Consider the following 18,972-nt stretch of genomic DNA (forward strand, 5'->3'; position numbering starts at 1 on the left):
TTTGGCCAAAAGGGGGCTATCAATATCATTCGTGCCCTGTCTTCCAGGGCTGTGGAGTCGGTAAGCCAAACCTGCGACTCCGACTCCGACTCCTCAATTTCCCTTACACCGACTCCGACTCCGACTCCCACACATATTGCTTATATTTAAGTGAAAAATTTATTGTAGTACAATGTGAACCTCAGACATTTAATCATTTTTATGATCCCATAATCAAGATATTTAGATAGAACAGAATATATATTGGTGTACTACCCGGTTTTCATTCTTTTTGGTACAGATACGATATGGATAGACAGATATGGATAAATGGATAGAGCAGATTTCTAATCTGCTTTTGCTATTGAAAACATTATCTATGAGCTCAAAAACCTTTCAGGTGATGCGGTTTTTTAAAAAGATGATCAGCTTTTGCAGCTGAAAAACGTATCCTCAAAAAACACAGGAAAAACGCTGTGTGTGAATGTAGCCTTAGATCAGGAATAGAACAGCCATTTATAGGACATTTCATAACTTTCCCAAATTCCTATGAAAAAATATTCAGCACATCCTGCATTGAATTACTGTACCCAATTTATTATATATTTTAGGAGTCGGAGTCGGTCCATTTTATACCGACTCCAACTCCGACTCCACCAAAATGAGCACCGACTCCGACTCCGACTCCACGACTCCACAGCCCTGCTGTCTTCTCTGACTTTCCTTATTACTGCCGGGATGAGAATGGGCGGCAGGAAGGCATACATTAGGCCCTGTGTCCACGGAAGCATAAACGCATCCAGGGTCCGAGGATTCCCCTTGGGATCTAGGTAACAAAATGCTTCCACTTTTTTGTTTTTGTGGTCGGCAAACAAATCTATGTCCGGGGTCCCCCACATTTTTACGAACTTCCTGAAAAATGGACTGTTTTAGAACCCACTCCCCTTGATGTAGCTGGGTGAGACTTAGAAAGTCTGCTGTCTGGTTCTCTGCTCCTCGTATGTGTAGTGCCGATAGGGATAGTAGGTTTTCCTCGGCTAGCGTGAATATTTCTGAGGATGTGTTCATTAGTGTTCTGGACTTGGTTCCCCCTGGTGATTTATGTAGGCCACCATCACTCGATTATCCGAGAATATGCGGACATAATGGCCTCTTAATACTGGTAAAAAGTGTTTTAGGGTGTAGCCTACTGCCAGTTCGTTTTGGTTTGAGGAGGCATTTAGTTCCTGACATCCCCATTCCCCCTCAGCCACCCTGTTGCTCATGTGTGCTCCCTATCCCGCGGGACTGGCATCTGTGGTGATTATGTGTGTGATTTTTATCTCCAAGGGAATCCCTTTGGACAGGTTGTCTCTGTTCCCCCACCAAGCTAGGGAACAAATAGTTTCTGAGTTTAGTGTAACATAGCCTTCCAAGTGACCTCCTGATATCGACTGGTTGCTCAACATATCCCATTGGAGATCTGTCGTGTGTATCTGCGCCCACTGGACCGCCCCGCAAGCATGCGGAGAGGGACCCTAACAGAGACATTGCTTTTCTTAGTGTCATGGAAGGGTTCTGCGTTGCTCTTGCTACCATGTGAGTGATCCTCTCCTTTTTGTGGTCTGGCAGGTAACACTCCTGGGTGTTTGAATTTAGTGTCAGGCCTAGGAACTCCTGGACTTTCCTGGGCTCCAGCCTTGATTTTTTTAGGTTTAGGAGCCATCCGAGGTTTTTTTTTTTTTTAGAGTGCCCATCACTCTGTCCCTCTGTTCCCTGCATCTTTGGGCTGAGTTGCTCGCTATTAAAAAGTCGTCCAGATATGGGACTATTAGAACATCTTGTTCTCTTAGGTGAGCCATCATCTCTGCCACTAGTTTCGTGAAGACTCACGGGGCTACCGAGATCCCAAATGTCAGGGCCCTGTACTGGAATTCCCTTATTTCACCTGCTATAGAGACCGCCAGTCTGAGGTATTGTCTGGAGTCTTTGTGGATGGGGACATGATAGTAGGCATCGCTGAGGTCTAATACCACCATAAAGCAATGTGGAAAGAGAATTTTGATGGTCGACTTGATCGACTCCATTTTGAACTTTTCGTTTTTGACGTAATCGTTCAGTCTTTTTAAATTTATAACTGTCCGGAAGGTACTGTCCGGTTTGGTTATTAGGAAGAGAGGTGAGTAGAATCCTCTGCCTTTCTCCCGCGTGGGAACCTCCTGGAGGACCTTTTTGTTCAACAGGCTTAGGACCTCTTTTTCGAGGGTTTCTTGTTCTTTTTTTGATGATCTTAGTGGGGTCACTATATATTTTTGAGGTGGGAGAGAGAGAAAGTCTATCCTTAACCCTGATCTTATCAGATTTAGTAACCAAGGGTTGTTCGATATTTCCTTCCTGGCTGGGAGAAAAAAAGCTTAGCCTCCCTCCCACCCTGGGCAAACAGTCACTTGGAGGGCTTTTTGTCCCGGGACGAATTACCAAAGAAGAACCCCCTGTCCCTCCTTCTGTCGTCCCATTTCTGTTCTCTCGGGGGTCTCCTCTGAAAGAATTATTTGTTACTAAAGGACCGTTTGAAGCCTGTGGGGCCTATCGGGCCTAGATTTAGGAATCCTTTCTTTTTGTCCCCCGCCTTTTCGAGGATGTCATCCAAAGTCTCTCCAAACAGGAATTTCCCTTCACAAGGGATGGCGCATAATTTCATTTTAGTTTGTAAATCTCCAGGCCAAAATTTTAGCCACAGCGTTCTTCGGGCTGTTTGACAGGGCTGCCGTTTTGGATGACAAAATTACCGAATCAGCCGAAGAGTCAGCTAAGAAGGCCGCTGCACCCCTTATCATAGGAATGGATTCTAGGATCTTTTCCCTAGGTGTACCTTCCCTTAGCTGCTTCTCTAGTCGGTCTACCCACACCATGAGGGCTCTGGAGGTACAGGTTGCCGCTACCGCTGGCCTAATATTTCCTCCTGCTGGTGCCCTTGAGTAGGGTATCCGCCTTTTTGTCTAATGGGTCCTTCAGAGTACCCATATCCTCAAAGGGGAGTGCAAATTTCTTTGAAGCCTTGGCGACCACCACATCTAGCTTCGGGGCTTTATCCCAGGACGTGGATGCTTCCTCATCCAACGGGTATTTCCTTTTAAGAGAGGGAACCGTGAAGTTCTTCCTATCTGGTCTTTCCCATTCTTTGTTTATGAGGCCCTGTACGTTCTCATTTAATGGAAACACTCTCCGTCTCTTTTGGCCCAGTCCCCCGAACACTATGTCCTGGACTGATCTATCGGGCCGGGGATCTTCCACCCCCATGGTGGACCTTACTGCCTTTACTAATGCATCAACCTCATCCGGGGGGAAACAATGGCGACCCTCTGTTTCCTCATCAGAGGATGACGAGTCGGTGTTTGAAGTATGGGAGGTAACTTCCCCTGATGTGGAGATCTCTGACTGGGATTCTATTACAGTGTCCCTCTTTCTCCCCTTCCCTTTCCGATTTATGGATGAAAGGGCATTCTGAAACTCCGACCGGATTACTGCTCTTAGATCTGAGGCGTAATCCGGGGTTTCGTCACAGAGAACTTCCTGTATGCAGGAGTCGCAGAGTTTTTTATCCCAGGAAGCTGGTAACGGGCTTTTACAGGTGGGGCATTCCCTGTTCTTTGCTTTTTCTTTCTTCTTTCCCTAATAAGGGAAAGAAGTCTATTATAATGGGGAACATTCACGTAGATCACTTACCCCCTATGCGCGGTTGCAGGTACCGGTTCTGGAGGTGGATTCAAATCCCTCACTGGGCGATCCACGGCAGGTGACTTGCTCCTTGCAGTCGATTTGCTCCGCTGCGTGGAGTGACTACTGGACCGGCTCTCACGCCCGTCCTTATCTTTTTGCCGGCGATGGTGGTGTTGCCTATGTTGCTGCTGCTGCTGTTTAGGCTGCTGTATTGGCTGCTGCTCGTGCTGGTCGCTGTCCTCCATGTTCACAGGACGCTTCTAGCATGGAGCAGCTCCAGCGTTCCCCCTTTTAAATTTTCCGGCGATGACGTCACCTGCTTCTCCCGGCCTGCACCGCTGTGCCCCAGGGAGCGCGCACTGCGCATGCGCTGACCGCAGGGACCCGGAAGTCGTCGCTTCATTTCTGGGGCAGCGCCATCTTGGTACACCTCTGTACCACGGCGCTGCCCGCGTGTGCCGGCGTCTCCCAGCCCCATTCTCCTCTCCGGAGCGGCGGCTCGGTCCTCCCCCGCCCGCTCACCCTGAACAGCCCATCAGCTGCAGCGGTGGCGGCTTCAGGAACCGACCCCGCCGCGACAGGGGCCTCCCCACTGCCGGACTGCGAACGGGGCGGCCCTGGACTCCTCTTCCATCTCCGGTAAGCTGCTGCCGCTGCTTTTAGTTCCACAGGTCACCCATCAAGGACAGGAACCCAACTGGGGGCGGAGGAGAGGTGCCGCCTTTTTATCTGTAGGTTCCTGTCCTTGATGGGCGGACCCTCTCTCTCCGTGGTGCTGTCATGGGTGAGAGAGAAAGAAGAGCTAATTGCGGGGTAATAATATTGTTGCTACCAGTAACTTTTTTTTATTAAAGTGGAAATGTCACTCCAATAACTCTAGATTTTAGAGCAATACCAGAGAATATGATTTTTAAACAATCGAAGACAGAAATTCTACATTTTTCCATTTCTGATGACTTTTAGAAAGTTGCACAAGACCAGTATTTTACAGCTCATCTCTGACTCATCTATGAAACGCCAGATTGCGGAGCAATTAATTACACTCGAAAGGTCAAATTATTTACAGATCTATTTTCATAGCAGAAAAGGAATGGTTACAAAATAAAAAAAAGTCTTGGAACCTTATCTTGTCTCTTCTTATACATTATCGGTTGTGTAGGTTCCCAACAAATTTTATCTTGTGCATTGGTGCACTGGTAGCGGAGACAACTTACAGATGCCATTTGTTCTTATACATTTAGTGACAAAAATAACTAAAGGGTACAGAGCTGAAATTGTCATTGACATTTTCCTTAGCGATGAGATCTCAGGTTCATCATTTATGACAAATTCAGCAATGGACAGTATTGCGAACATGAAGACAGTGGACAGCCACCAACAGCACACTCACTGGATCACTCAGGAGGAAGAAGTATGAATGCTTCCTCTATATCATTTCTGATTGCTTTTTCAATCCACTTCTAATTTTGGTTTCAGTCAAAATAGCTGAATGTCGCTGCTACATAGCACCATAATATAAGGGGAATGGGTTTATATTGCAACCCTCAAGATACAGTATAGCAACTGATAGGCAAACCGCTAATCTCAGAACCAGAACCAGTTGGATTTTTGTGAAAACTGCGTGTTATCATTACGCACTGAAATGAAGTGTATGGATGTCAAATAATAAAGTATGTAAAATGCTAATAAAACATAACAAGGTCCTGTCTTGCTAATGGCATAAGAATGCTTGTTGCACAGCAGCAGCAGTCGGGTGACAGATCCCACTTGTGAAATGATTAGTGATCATCAGATGGCAGGCAGCAACTTGTAAAGCTAATGGATGATAATCTATTATACGAAAAGGGTTAATGTGCTGCCTACACTTCTATCACAGCCATGCAAAAGCCAGATGCCCTAGTGGGAGTGAGCGTAGAGGGTATGGGTAGGAGGTCAAGTGGTAATCAAAAAGGCAAAAACAAAACAGAAAAAGGCGGCCAGCCCTCTCGCCTGCTGAATAGAACAGTTGCTATTTCACGGCTGAGTAAAGTCTGACTCCCCTCCAGGGTTTTCTCTGACTTGTGACCCCTGCTGCCACTACTTAACACTTTCAAAGGATGAGGGAGACCCAGAAAGATGACCTGGGCAGGAACTGACTCCCAAACCTGCACCCAGATCTGACTAAAATAGAAGTGGGCGCGTGAGAGGGACAAGACAGGGTGCAAAGTGAAAAAACAGAGCAGATCTGGGCAACTTGAAACATGAAATACTCTACTGTGCTGTAGTAAGGTGGCGTAGCTCATCCAAGGCAATTATCCCACACGGCTTTGACTTTTAGGCTATGTGCACACAGAGTCTTTTTGCTGAGTTTTCAGAGCAGAAACTCAAAGTTTTTGAGAAGTTTTAAGAACTGGAGAGCACATCCTGAAGGAAAACCACACACTGTCCCATCAAAAGGCTGCACATAGCATCACAAGAAAGAAATTCTTCCAAAACTCATCAGAAAAAAAGAAAAACTATCAAAAAGGATGTCTTTTTTAAAGTGATTTCCGCTTGAAAAACTCACGGCCCCAAGAAGACCTGTGTGCACGTCGCGGTATCACCTAGGAAAAGTGCTGATCATATGTACAACCTATAAAACCGCCTTTATTTAACCATCTAGATTGCTTTAAAACAATTAAATAAAATTTATTCACTTTACTGGCCCCCACTTGCTCTTCTTCCAGCAATGCCTGGATCTTACTTTTTTAAATTGATGGTCATGTGAATGCTATTGTCAAGAATTTTAGGAGCTGACAATCCCTCCAAACCTGCTCTTTGGTGCTGTGCATATTGCAGGCAAGCACAGAAGACAACCCGGATGGAACAATAAATAATTTCTTGCTACTTGATGCCATCTTCTTCTAGTCCTGATAATCCATGAACCTTTAGGGTAAAGCCCCTTCTTGCAAGTTAGGTTGTGTGTTGATAGAGCGAGATCTCTGGAATAAACTAACGTGGCGCAGGGCAGTTACTTGTCTTACACCCCAGCATGTTAGTGTGGGTCCTGACTGGGTGTGTGGACTTGTGCTATAGGGGTGCTAAGCCCTTGCAGGCCACATGTTACCAATTACTTTGGATGGCCAGGATCAGATGTTGAGGGCTTCAATGAGGGAGACCACCAGTCGAAAACATACTTGTTACTGAACGATAACTTTGTGGGAATTATGTACAATAGATAGCGTGCACACACCTTTATGAACATTACGGAGCATTTTTCACAGTCTCAATTCCTTTCTCGCAATTCGTTTGGTCTCATCCCGCGATTCGCGTCCTCTTTTCCCTCAAGTAAACTATGTTTCCAGTATGGCTGATCCTTAGCTTCTGTGCTACCCCGAAGTCTTGGAGCTCCCACCCAGGGCATTATATCTTCATCTCACGTTCGTTGTCCCATCCTGGTCTGTTACCTCTGAGTTATAAACTGGGGGGCATACTGCTAGGCATCCACCCCAGGACCCGTCTCCGATTGTTTACTTCATCCTCCTGTCAAGTTTTATTTTTCTCTTTACTCCGATTCACGCAAACAACCGTCTCAGTTTCTCCTCACTTTGGGACACTCGCGTCACGCGGAACTGCCTACTATCCAGACCTTAGGTCTGCTTCGGATGCAAGTTGGACCTTATCTTTTTTCCTGACAGGAAACGGTTTCTGTCCCTTCACCTTTTCCCCACCCACTCTGGGCCAGTCCTAAACATTAAAGGCCCCGCTACACATAACGATGACCCAGTGATCACACCAACGATCAGACATGAATGGGATCGCTGGGACATAGTTAGACAGCCCCTCCAGCGATCAGGAACAGTGAGCAAGCTGGTTTCCAATGTAAACAGCGGGTATCTAAGAGTCGCGCTGCTCTTGGTTACCCGCTGTTTACCTTGGAAACCAGCATACACGCTGATTTCCAGGATAAACAGCAGGTATCTAAGAGCCGCGCGGCTCTTAGATACCCGCTGTTTACCTTGGAAACCAGCGTCCAGCGTCACTGATCTCTTGCTGCCACACGCAGCGATGCGTGCTGGCTAGCGAGAGACCAACAGTCAAAAAATGGCCCAGGACGATCCTGCACGATCAGCGATACCCAGCAGGGGGGCCGGTCGCTAACACGTCACACACCGCGATATCACTGGCGAGATCGCTGTGGCGTCACAAAATCAGCGATCTCGCTGGCGATATCGCTATGTGTGACGGGGTCTTAACTCTAACTCTCCTTACTGTCGGGTCGAACACAACACTATAACCAATAACACCCGTCACAATACACATTACACATTGAAACACTGCGACAATACACTAGTCTTCAAGTGGGAATGTGGGCAGTATGTCCATCTCCTTCCATATATTGATGACAGTGGGTGACAACAATCTCATGTGCATTATCAGCCTCATCACAGAAAATATCAGATAATGGAGGCTCCCAGCTAATGAGATAGATAAATAATTCTGGTAATTATTTTCTTGATGCTCTTTACTGTCCGAGTTAGAACTCCTGGCATTCATAAGATCCAGATTCCAAATTATCCAAACATTTCCATGAGGAGTAACAAGAGGAACAACCCAAACAGCTATGTCAGGAGAATGGACAGGTCCTTTTCAGAGGACTTTCCCTCAATTGGCAATTGTGATTTAGCCAGTGGAGGCTTGGTGAATGTCTGATCGCAGCAGCGACAGAATGCATGCTATACTGCTGTCCTACTTGCTGCGCTCATGCATGCGGGAAGAACAGGGGCTTTGGGTTACCCTTTCTTATAAAAGAAGACATTTATCACCTATTCAATGAGGAGGTGACAAATGTTTAATGTGGGAAAAGTCTTTACATTTGGATCATGCTGTAAATTGCTTTATATGTGTTATGGGAGAATAGGTTTTTGAGGCATTTTTAAGAGTGGACCAGCTCTCAAAACCTACTATGCACATGCCCTAAAAAGCTGTGAGACCTTCTGAGAATCACAACACCTTGTCAGCTCTGACCACCACAGTGACCAGGAGTCTGGACACCCTCCTCCCATTGCTGGTTATTAGGATCAGCTCCTGGTTTTCACTTTTAGATCCCTTGACCTAATGATGCAGAGTCTGCGCTCCGAGGTGCACATGTCGCACAGTCCAATCTCCCTCACTCCTTGTGTAATAAAAGCACTTGCCTTGTAAAGCTGAGAGCTGCAGTTTATTGGCATTTATAAAAGAACATGTGCATGTTATCAGCCCTGTGAGTAATCCAGGCAGCGTTTATTGAGGATTGTCATGCCGGGAGGAAGTATAAAGTATTCAGTGAGAATATATCGTACAAACGTACTCACATTTATCTCTCGCAGATACGGTTACATGCCCCCAGCCTGCAGCGGGAGACCTCATGTCAGTGATACAAGCGCACGTTACACAGGAATACAATTAGCATCTTGTATCATTTCTCTTACTAGTATGTATTACAATATGTTTATTTCCATTGTTTACAAGCAGTGCACTGAACTGTAGAACATATAGGCGCTATGTAAATCACTCACATCAGATCCCTGTCTCCAAGAGCTCACAGTCTAATATTCTATCTTTTAGGAATCCAATTAATCAATCAGTATGTATTTGGAGTGAGGAAATAAATGCATGTGCTTCCCACCAAAACAGCCATCTCCAAATGTATGGAACGGACTTCCAGTTGCTAAATCTTCTGTATAATAAATGTAATATATGTAATTTCTAGTTACGTGACCAAAGAAGCTCAGATTATTACTATTATTAGACATCATAAAGAATAGTACCCGAGCGTAAATGTTCACAGGAAAAAAACCCCAAAGCAAAACACTTTTTTTTAAAGCTTTTGTACATTTGTCATTTTATAGTCATTTATTTCAATGGCACATTTGGTGCGTCGTGTATACCACAGACATATTTTCCCACCGACTGGTGCATCATGTGAATGATCGGAAGAATGTTTGTGATAGATTCCGTGTCAAAAACTGAATGTGAACAGTCCCTCAAATTATGTTTCCATGGGCGAGTAAGCTGCCATGGGTGAAATATACGCTGACATCCGTTTTAACAAGCCCTATTCACTCACGATATAAACATGTGCTTCGGATTCTTTTCAGTGTGACCTCTCTGTTGCGGAAATGTTGTGGAATTTCACTGTGGATTTTGATCACTGCAATGCGCCGAAACCTGAGCCTAAATTCTACACTAAACACTAAATTCGACAACAAGATTCACAATTGACATATGTGGATTTCATTGTGAAGTATAGTGACTTTTAGGACAAATTCACAGCATAATTTTTACACTGCAGGTGCAAGTGACCTATATATACACAATCATGAAAAACAAGAAATCTTTGTACAAAAAATCCAGCTCACTGCAGTAGAATCCAATGGCCTTGCACGGAAAAAAGTTTGTGTTAGCAACAAACGAGCAGTATCAAAGAGGAAAAGGTAACCAGCAACAGATCCATCGGTGTATAATTATTTAAAAACAAAAATCTTTAGTATATAACATGGTTAAAATTATGGTATAAAACCATTAGTTTAGAAAAAAGGCAAGAAACCCGGGAAAATCATGGCCTTATGCATTTCAAACACTCTGAACTATGATTAAAGGGAACCTGTCACCAGGTTTGGCCGATATTAGATACGGCCAGTGTCTTTCAGGGCTTATCTACAGAATTCTATAATGCTGTAGTTAAGTCCCCGATCTGACCTGAAAGATAAGAAAAATAAGTTTTACTATACTCACCTGGGGGGGCGGTCCAGTTTGATTGGTGTCGCAGGTCCGGGTCCGGCGTCTCCCATCTTCTTGAGATGCCGCCCTCCTGCTTGCATCATGGCTCCCCAGCATCGCGCTTCTGCGCAGGTGTACTTATCTGCCCTGTTGAGGGCAGAGAAAAGTACTGTAGTGCGCAGGCGCTGGGCCTCTCTGACCTTTCCCGGCGCCTGCACACAGCAGCACTTTGGTCTTTTTTCTGTCTCTGTGTCAGCAGTGGGGTCCAACTGGGTCTCCTGCCATAGTGTTTCATTTCATTCACATGTGGATTGATACAGTAGTTCACGCTGACACTGATGCACCCTGAGCCTGCAGGACAGCTGGAATTTCTTTGGACCTTGATTGGGGCTGCTTATCCACCATCTGGACTGTCCTGCATTGCAACCTTTCATCAATTTTTCTCTGCTGTCCACGTCTAGGGAGCTTAGCTACAGTGCCATGGGTTGTAAACTTCTTGATTATGTTGCGCACAAAGACAAAAGAACATTAAGATGTCTGAAGATGGAATTGTAACCTTGAGATTGGTGATATTTTGCAACAATTTTGGTTCTCAAGTCCTCAGACAGTTCTCTTCACTTTCTGATTCTCCATAAGTGTGGCGTACACAGAGAAACAATGCAAAGATTGAGGCAATTTGTCACCTATTTATCTGGTTTCAGGTGTAATTTTCTTATTGCCCACACCTGTTGATTGCCACAGGTGAGTGTGAACGATCATCACATGCTTGAGACAAAGTTGAGTACCAACATGTTGGAAAGGTGGCAAAAAGTTTGTTTGGCCCATTTTTAGGGTTTTGCGTGAAATTATGTCCACTATGCCTTTTTTATCTGTTTTTTTGTTGTTGTTCCAATACACACAAAGGAAATAAATGTGTATAATATAATGTGTTACTGCAATAATGTTCTGTGATAAATACTTTATTTTACACTTTTGGCCATCACTGAATATAATAATTTTATATGTTACTATTGACTTTCATGTAACATTTGGCTACTGCAGAAAATAAGCCCCACATTTTTCTTTCTAGAAACATCCAACATGCCATATAGCCCATGATTTATACCTACTTTCTACAGCAGTTAATACAGATGTTGAAGGTGTATTGGGCAGTAAATACAGCCCTGTGCACTGTCTACTACTGAGGCTGAATGAAAGCTTCCCTGAAAAGGTTAAGGAAATGAGAGATTCTCCTGAGACAGAGGAGACTATCTACCAGCCTGACCTTACACACTGACTGGGGCTTTAGAGACCCTCTAAGCACATGTAATATATAAGAAGGAACTAGAATGTCAGCCCAGGGCAGTCAGCAAGGATCATCCCTGTATTTATAGCAAATAACCTCCCGGCTCTTCCACTCAGGAATAAAATGATATAAGATTGGGTCTATGACTGATTGCAATATTCATTTGATTCTGGGCTGGATGGGATTCTCACACTTCACTTACTCATCAGCGAAAACACTTAGTCAGTGATGACCGCTGCTCTCCGTCATAAGCCAAATCAAATCATTCCCTTCGTTAATATCAAATATATCTTCCATCCTGAAAAACAACAAAAATATTATGTTGTATCTTTATAACTAAAGTAGAAAAAATCTTGACAATTAGCATTTATATTATACTGCAAAAAGCAGACGTTGCCACAAGCAGAACATCCATATTCTATAGGGCAGCGCCATGTAAAATATGTAAGCTTCTTTAACTCTATTTCATCATTAGTAGTTTTTTAAAAGTGAATTTTTTTTTTACTTATATTAGTAACCGTTTTTAGGGAGTCAAATACTTTAAAACAAATTTTGGGCAAAATCAAGGAATATCTTATTTTGTGTTTTTTTTTTTAAATATTCTTTTAACATGTTACACAACTCGTTGACAGCAGAAAAATCAATTTAGACAGAGTTTGTACTACATTACAAAGTGGGGTACAATTGCACAAAAATTCTGCAATATTTCGTAAAGTCAAATTAAACTAAAAAATATGAATAAGGAAGTCAAGAATAACAGACAAACTAGGTAAAATTACCTTAAGGAAGGTGCACATTAAATAATAAGTCACAAACAAAAAATGTCACTATTAGAACCAGTTTAACTCCAGAAATAAAGCACAATAACAATGATGAGTCGAAGCCTCATCATTTTTTATTATAAGCAGGGGCTCAATTATTACAGGGCATGTTAACAATAGTATCACAGGGTAAATATACATTCGGCACATATGGCCTCGGTCTGCCTGGTCGGTCACAGGATCGGTTTACCGATCTTACATCAGACAAGGACCCAACATTTTAGGAATGTCTAGGAACCACTGTAGAGTTTATTGCATTTATCTTCCACGTGAAAGGACTCTTGCATGTGCCGTATTTTTCAGATTATAAAACACTTTTTTTCTTGAAAATTTGGGAGGAAAATGGGGTGCGTCTTATAATCCAAAGCGAGTTTACCGGGAGGATTGGAAGTGGCGGAGCAGGGTCCCTGGAGGCAGGGTCACTAGTTCAGGAAGGCAGCAGCAACAGGAGTGCGCTGATGCGGTGCCTGGGTACTCATTAGATGTTGGTGCCCATTCAGTTCCCTGTGGTGGGTTTCTGGAGAATAGCCGCCGGAGATCTCGCATGCGTAGATTGAGATCTTGAGGCGTGATCTCATTCTGCAAATCCCAAAGCCCACTGCAGGGAACTGAATGGCAAAGGGGTCTGCTCACCAGTAATGTCATCTAATGAGTGCCAATACCTGCCGCTGTTCGCCCCTTGAAGCAGCGACCCTGCCTCCTGTGACTCCGCTCCATCATTGCCCCCAGATAAGCCACTGGTAAAACTGATTATAAGATGCCCTACAAATTTATTTAAAAAGTTTTTTCCTATTTTCCACTTAAAAATTTGTGGTGCATCTTATAATCCACAAAATACAGTGTTTGCCACCAGTTTGGGCTGCAGTCCCAGAAAGGCGGCTTGTTTCCCCTTTGCAAGTCCATATAGCCTTCATCTCTATGGAATATGACTTACAGAAGGTGACGGTGTGGAACGGATGAGAGGATTTCAGAGATTGTATGTATTTCAGTTCATCACGTGGTAGCGCTGTGTATGGTAAATCAACGGCTTGTATCTCCCTGTGAGAATATAGATTGTGTATTGACCCGGATTTGTGATGTGAGACGCTACGGCTAATGAAAGCGAAATGACAAAAGATATGGAACATGTTTTAAATGACAAGCTTGAATTTTACAAATGATGTAAAACATTTCATGTCACATTGTATTCTAAGAAATAACGAGTTTTGCCAACAATAAGCAATCATGACGCTTTATTGATGAAAAATTTTTCTGAATACAGAATTTCATGCACATGGGCAGCCAAAATGTAGCTGACCGTGGATCTCTGAGGGTTTATTACCATTTTTTTTTCTTATTTTCATGATCTCTGGACATTAAAGACCAGGTATCACAAACAGTAGGTACGGAAAGTATTCAAACCCCTTTAAATTTTTCACTCTTCGTTTCATTGCAGCCATTTGGCAAATTAAAAAAATTTCATTTTTTTCTCATTAATGTACACTCTGCACTCCATCTTGACTGAAAAAACAGAAATGTAGAAATTTTTGCAAATTTATTAAAAAAGAAAAACTGAAATATTACATGGTCAAAAGTATTCAGACTCTTTGCTCAGACACTCATATTTAAGTCCAGCTGTGTTTAAACTGATAGGACTTGATTTGTAAAAGGCACACACCTGTCTATATAAGACCTCACAGTGCATGTCAGACCAAATGAGAATTATGAGGTCAAAGGAACTGGCCAAGGAGCTCAGAGACAGAATTGTGGCAAGGCACACATTTGGCCAAGGTTACAAAAGAATTTATGCAGTACTCAAGGATCCTAAGAGCACAGTGGCCTCCAATATCCTTAAATGGAAGAAGTTTGGGACCAGCATTAGTCTTCCTAGACCTGGCCATCCAGCCAAACTAAGCAATCATGGGGGAAGAGCCTTGATGAGAGAGGTAAAGAAAAAACCCAAGACCACTGTGGCTGAGCGCCACAGATGCAGTAGGGAAATGGGAGAAAGTTCCACAAAGTCAACTATCACTGCAGCCCTCCACCAATCAGACCTTTATGGCAGAGTGGCCCGACAGAAGCCTCTCCTCAGTGCAAGACATATGAAAGCCCGCATAGGACTTCCAGACTATGAGAAATAAGATTCTCTGGTCGGATGAGACAAAGATAGAACTGTTTGGTGATAATTCTAAGCAGTATGTGTGGAGAGAACCAGGCACTGCTCACCACCTGCCCAATACAATCCCAACAGTGAAAGATGGTGGTGGCAGCATCATGCTATGGGGGTGTTTCTCAGCTGCAGGGACAGGACGACTGGTTGCAATTGAAGGAAACATGAATGCGGCCAAGTACAGAGATATCCTGGATGAAAACCTCTTCCAGAGTGCTTTGGACCTCAGAGTTCACTTTCCAACAAGACAATGACCCTAAGCACACTGCTAAAATAACAAAGGAGTGGCTTCAGGACAACTCTGTGACCATTCTTGACTGGGACCTGAACCCAATTGAGCATCTCTGGAGAGACCTGAAAATGGCTGTCCACCAACATTCACTATCCAACCTGACGGAACTGGAGAGGATCTGCAAGGAATAACTGCAGAGGATCCTCCAAATCCAGGTGTGAAAAACTTGTTGCATCATTCCCAGGAAGACTCATGGCTGTACTCGCTCATAAGGGTGCTTCTACTCAATACTGAGCAAAGGTCTGAATACTTATGACCATGTTATATTTCAGTTTTTCTTTTAATAAATTTGCAAAAATGTCTACATTTCTTTTTTTCTTTAAGTCAAGATGGGGTGCAGAGTGTACATTAATGAGAAAAAAATGAACTTTTTTTAATTTATCAAATGGCTGCAATGAAACAGAGTGAAAAATTTAAAGGGGTCTGAATACATTCCGTACCCACTGTATTTCTATGAAGACGTCCCTCCATAACAAGGCTGTTAGAGAGAAAAGCTACAATATAGCTCTAGCGTTCAGAGTAACGCAGGGTTTTACGGTCTTGGCACTATTTCTCCAGATGACGCCAAGTCTCCTTTCACTGCGTTGGGGCTCTGACTGCTGCGCCCACTGGAACCGCCCACTGGACTCTTTACAACTTTATTTCTTCTCTAAGATACAAAAATCTATTTCAGAGAGGGGCTCTATGCTCTTCCCATAAATCATTTCATGCTATATGGCCCCGATTTATTAAGGCTGGCGCATCTAGTCTAAGCGACGGCAGCTCTGGAGTAAGGTGCGCCTCATTCATTAAAGGGAAATTGTCACCAGGATTTACCTAATTTATGCCACTTTACCAAATGGCTGCAATGAAACAAAGAGTGAAAAATTTAAAGGGGTCTGAATACTTTCCGTATCCACTGTACATACTGTATCAGTGAAAAACCATACAGGAACTGGTATCCAGAAAATCAGACACTCTGGTTCCCACCTTCATAATTTGACAAGATCAGAAAGTGCTTTTTCTCATGTTGTCTTTTTGAAGTTTCTTTACCTCGACTTGTAAGTTTGTCATTCTAGTCTACAACTGTCCAGTAATCCAGAGGAATTCATTATCAGGCAGACATCAATCTCCACTAGTGCCACAGTAAAAGAATTTTACTGTAAGCTTTCTTCTGACACAGGTCATTGCAATTTCCCCCCAAAAATCATATTTAATTAGGGAAGCATCCAGGCGTGTGATTTAATTGCTTTGTCATGCTGAAAGTTGGGGTGGTGTAAGTTAAAAAACCACAGGAGGTAGAATTTTTTTTTACCATTGTCAAGAACATCAGCAGATGTTGGTTTGTAGGAATTGACTAAAGGACAGAAGCGGTCGGAAATAGTGACCATTTGTTTGCAATTTATGCACTGTACTGGATTCCGACCTTCTAGTTTTCTTTTCTTCCACAATATACTGGAGTTGGTCCAGTCCTCTGCAGGCATCAGCTAAGTGTACATAACCTAATTCTGGGACAGAAGCCAGCAGCCTGGAAGAAGTGGGGCGATCACTGGGAGCAGCACCCCTGCACTTCCCTCACCACTTCAAACCTGCTGGAAAATGAACTGCTTCTATTAAAACCAGGAATTTTCCATTTGCAGATCTGCATTTTGCCCCATAGCTTTTATATCAAAGTTCTTTGCAAAACTTGTGACACTGTTTGAAGGAAATGGGAGTTCTCAACCGAAAAGAATTGGATCGGTCTGTTGGATTTCATCACTAAATTGTGCATTGCTGAACATACAAGAGACGACCTGTAGTGTGTTTTTTTTGCCACGTGTTTAAGTAGTGATGCCAAATAATATGTGACCCTTGCAGCCATGGCTGCCAGTAGCTACAATCTGTGCAGTTTTGGCATTTTCTCTGTCGTCTCATCGGCCATGATGGGTCCATTTCACACACGCAGCCTGGCTGTCTTTTATAATGTCTTGGCTATCTCTGCAGCTGGGAGAGTGCCTGAGAGTGTTAGCTTGTGTCAAAACTAAAGGAACAAGAAAGCGCAATAGGGTCTTATCCGGGTTAATGCTGGAGAAGTAGATTAGACTATACTCACCCTTTTTAGGAGAGGTTAAAGCATGTAGGATCAGTGATCTGCTTGCTGCACGTCCAAAGGTCAGCTCCGCGACCGCTTACACATCAGATTTTGGAATAAATTCTTGGACTTTTGTGCGCTACCAGATAAATTCACCAATCCAATATTTAAGAGAAAGATTAATCCATTTATTTCCCAACGCGTTTCGAAATGTGTACCATTTCTTCTGAACATTGCTGGATCGCTCCCATGAAGCCAGATGAAGCAAGTGCAGATGAAGGCCAACCAGGTCTGGACACAGACATATCAAGATTGACCTCCACCTATGGAGGTCAGGTGGAGGTCAATCTTGATATGTCTGTGTCCAGACCTGGTTGGCCTTCATCTGCACTTGCTTCATCTGGCTTCATGGGAGCGATCCAGCAATGTTCAGAAGAAATGGTACACATTTCGAAACGAGTTGGGAAATAAATGGATTAATCTTTCTCTTAAATATTGGATTGGTGAATTTATCTGGTAGCGCACAAAAGTCCAAGAATTTATTCCAAAATCTGATGAGAGTGTTAGCTTGACACAATGTGTAACAGTAATTAAGAAATAAGCCTCTTGCCCAGTTTCACAGTAATCAATGTGCTAAGTAACTTCCATGGTCCAATGCCTCAAAAATCACCATTAGCCTACGCCACTTACGGCCAGAAAATTTCTTATTTTCTGCTTTTTATCGGCTGCGGCCTCAAATCTTCGCATTGCTGTATTTATACATTTGCACTTAAACAATGACAATAAACACGTTCTCATAGTGTTACGAATCAGAAATATGTCTCATTTTCTCCACCATCTTCCAGGGAGAGCAAAGCTGCTTGGCTTGAGGGCTAGGTGGCCAAAATCTTCAGCTCAAGGCGGTGGGCCAGAAAAGGCGGATTGTGTCTAAGATATCTTGAAGATAAGGGAGAGTTAGCAAATATCTTTGCCATAACTACATGAAAACTAAGCTTCAATACATGTAAATGATCAATAGTGCTCTAAAGATGACTGCCCATGTTATTTCATTTTTCACAAATTATGCTGCATACATGACCCTGCACTACAAAGGAGGCGATACTAATTATATGCAATGGTGCACTGACCATAGCTACAGCAAGTGGCACATGCTGGTCAGTGACAGCCCCGATGTTCTTAAGTCCACAGGATGGGCAGAGAATACAGGGCCGGTTATTACCCCTGGGGCTGCACATCTTCGCCAGTAGGAGTTCGAGAACACTTGCATGACATGACTTTGGGCTCCAATTCCTGCAGTCTTCCACCTCTTTTTATGAACTCCTCCCCGAAACTACAGTAGGAGAGAAATCTGTGCAAGGGGTATAAGGTAGTATTTTTTTTTACAAGGCAGGAGTTCATTTCTTCATTAACCGTTGAGGTGACAATCATTAGATTTTTGTTTCATCTGCTGGCATTTTTTTTTTTCAGGAGAATTGGTGAAAAAAAAAACAATTCCACAAGAGGCTTGAAAATAAAACCACTAAGTCAGGCCCCTTTAGATTTTTTGCTCTGTTTCATTGCAGCCATTTGGTAAATTAAAAAAAAAAGTTCATCTTTTTTTCTCATTAATTTACACTCTGCACCCTAGTACAGCAGTGAGTCTTCTTGGGAATGATGCCACAAGTTTTTCACACCTGGATTTGCAGATCCTCTGCTATTCTTCCTTGCAGATCATCTCCATTTCCGTCAGGTCGGATGGTGAACGTTGGTGGACAGCCATTTTCAGGTCTCTCCAGAGATGCTCAATTGAGTTTACGTCCGTGCTTTGGCTGGGCCAGTCAAGAATGGTCACAGAGTTGTTCTGAAGACACTCCTTTGTTATTTTAGCTGTGTGCTTAGGGTCATTGTCTTGCTGGAAGGTGAACCTTTGGCCAAGTGTGAGGTCCAAAGGTAGAGGTTTTCATCCAGGATATCTCTGTACTTGGTCGCATTCATGTT

The 18,972-nt window shown here is 43.4% G+C and overlaps 1 protein-coding gene and 1 long non-coding RNA gene across 6 annotated transcripts in view; one reads left to right on the forward strand and one right to left on the reverse strand.

The window, feature by feature from the left end:
- PAX7 (paired box 7) overlaps nucleotides 1-18,972 on the forward strand; it is a 175,538-nt gene that overhangs the window by 44,597 nt on the left and 111,969 nt on the right. The gene's annotated exons all lie outside the window — the stretch shown is intronic.
- Nucleotides 1-18,972, reverse strand: part of LOC141085146 (uncharacterized) — a 169,947-nt gene that overhangs the window by 24,013 nt on the left and 126,962 nt on the right. Inside the window, exon 5 of the long non-coding RNA XR_012231221.1 lies at nucleotides 11,886-11,981. This is a non-coding gene — a long non-coding RNA (uncharacterized lncRNA). The remainder of the gene's footprint in view (nucleotides 1-11,885; nucleotides 11,982-18,972) is intronic.

Source organism: Dendrobates tinctorius, unplaced genomic scaffold (assembly GCF_039654945.1).
Source record: "Dendrobates tinctorius isolate UK_male_01 unplaced genomic scaffold, ASM3965494v1 ptg000028l, whole genome shotgun sequence".
In the NCBI taxonomy this organism is placed as follows: domain Eukaryota; kingdom Metazoa; phylum Chordata; class Amphibia; order Anura; family Dendrobatidae; genus Dendrobates; species Dendrobates tinctorius.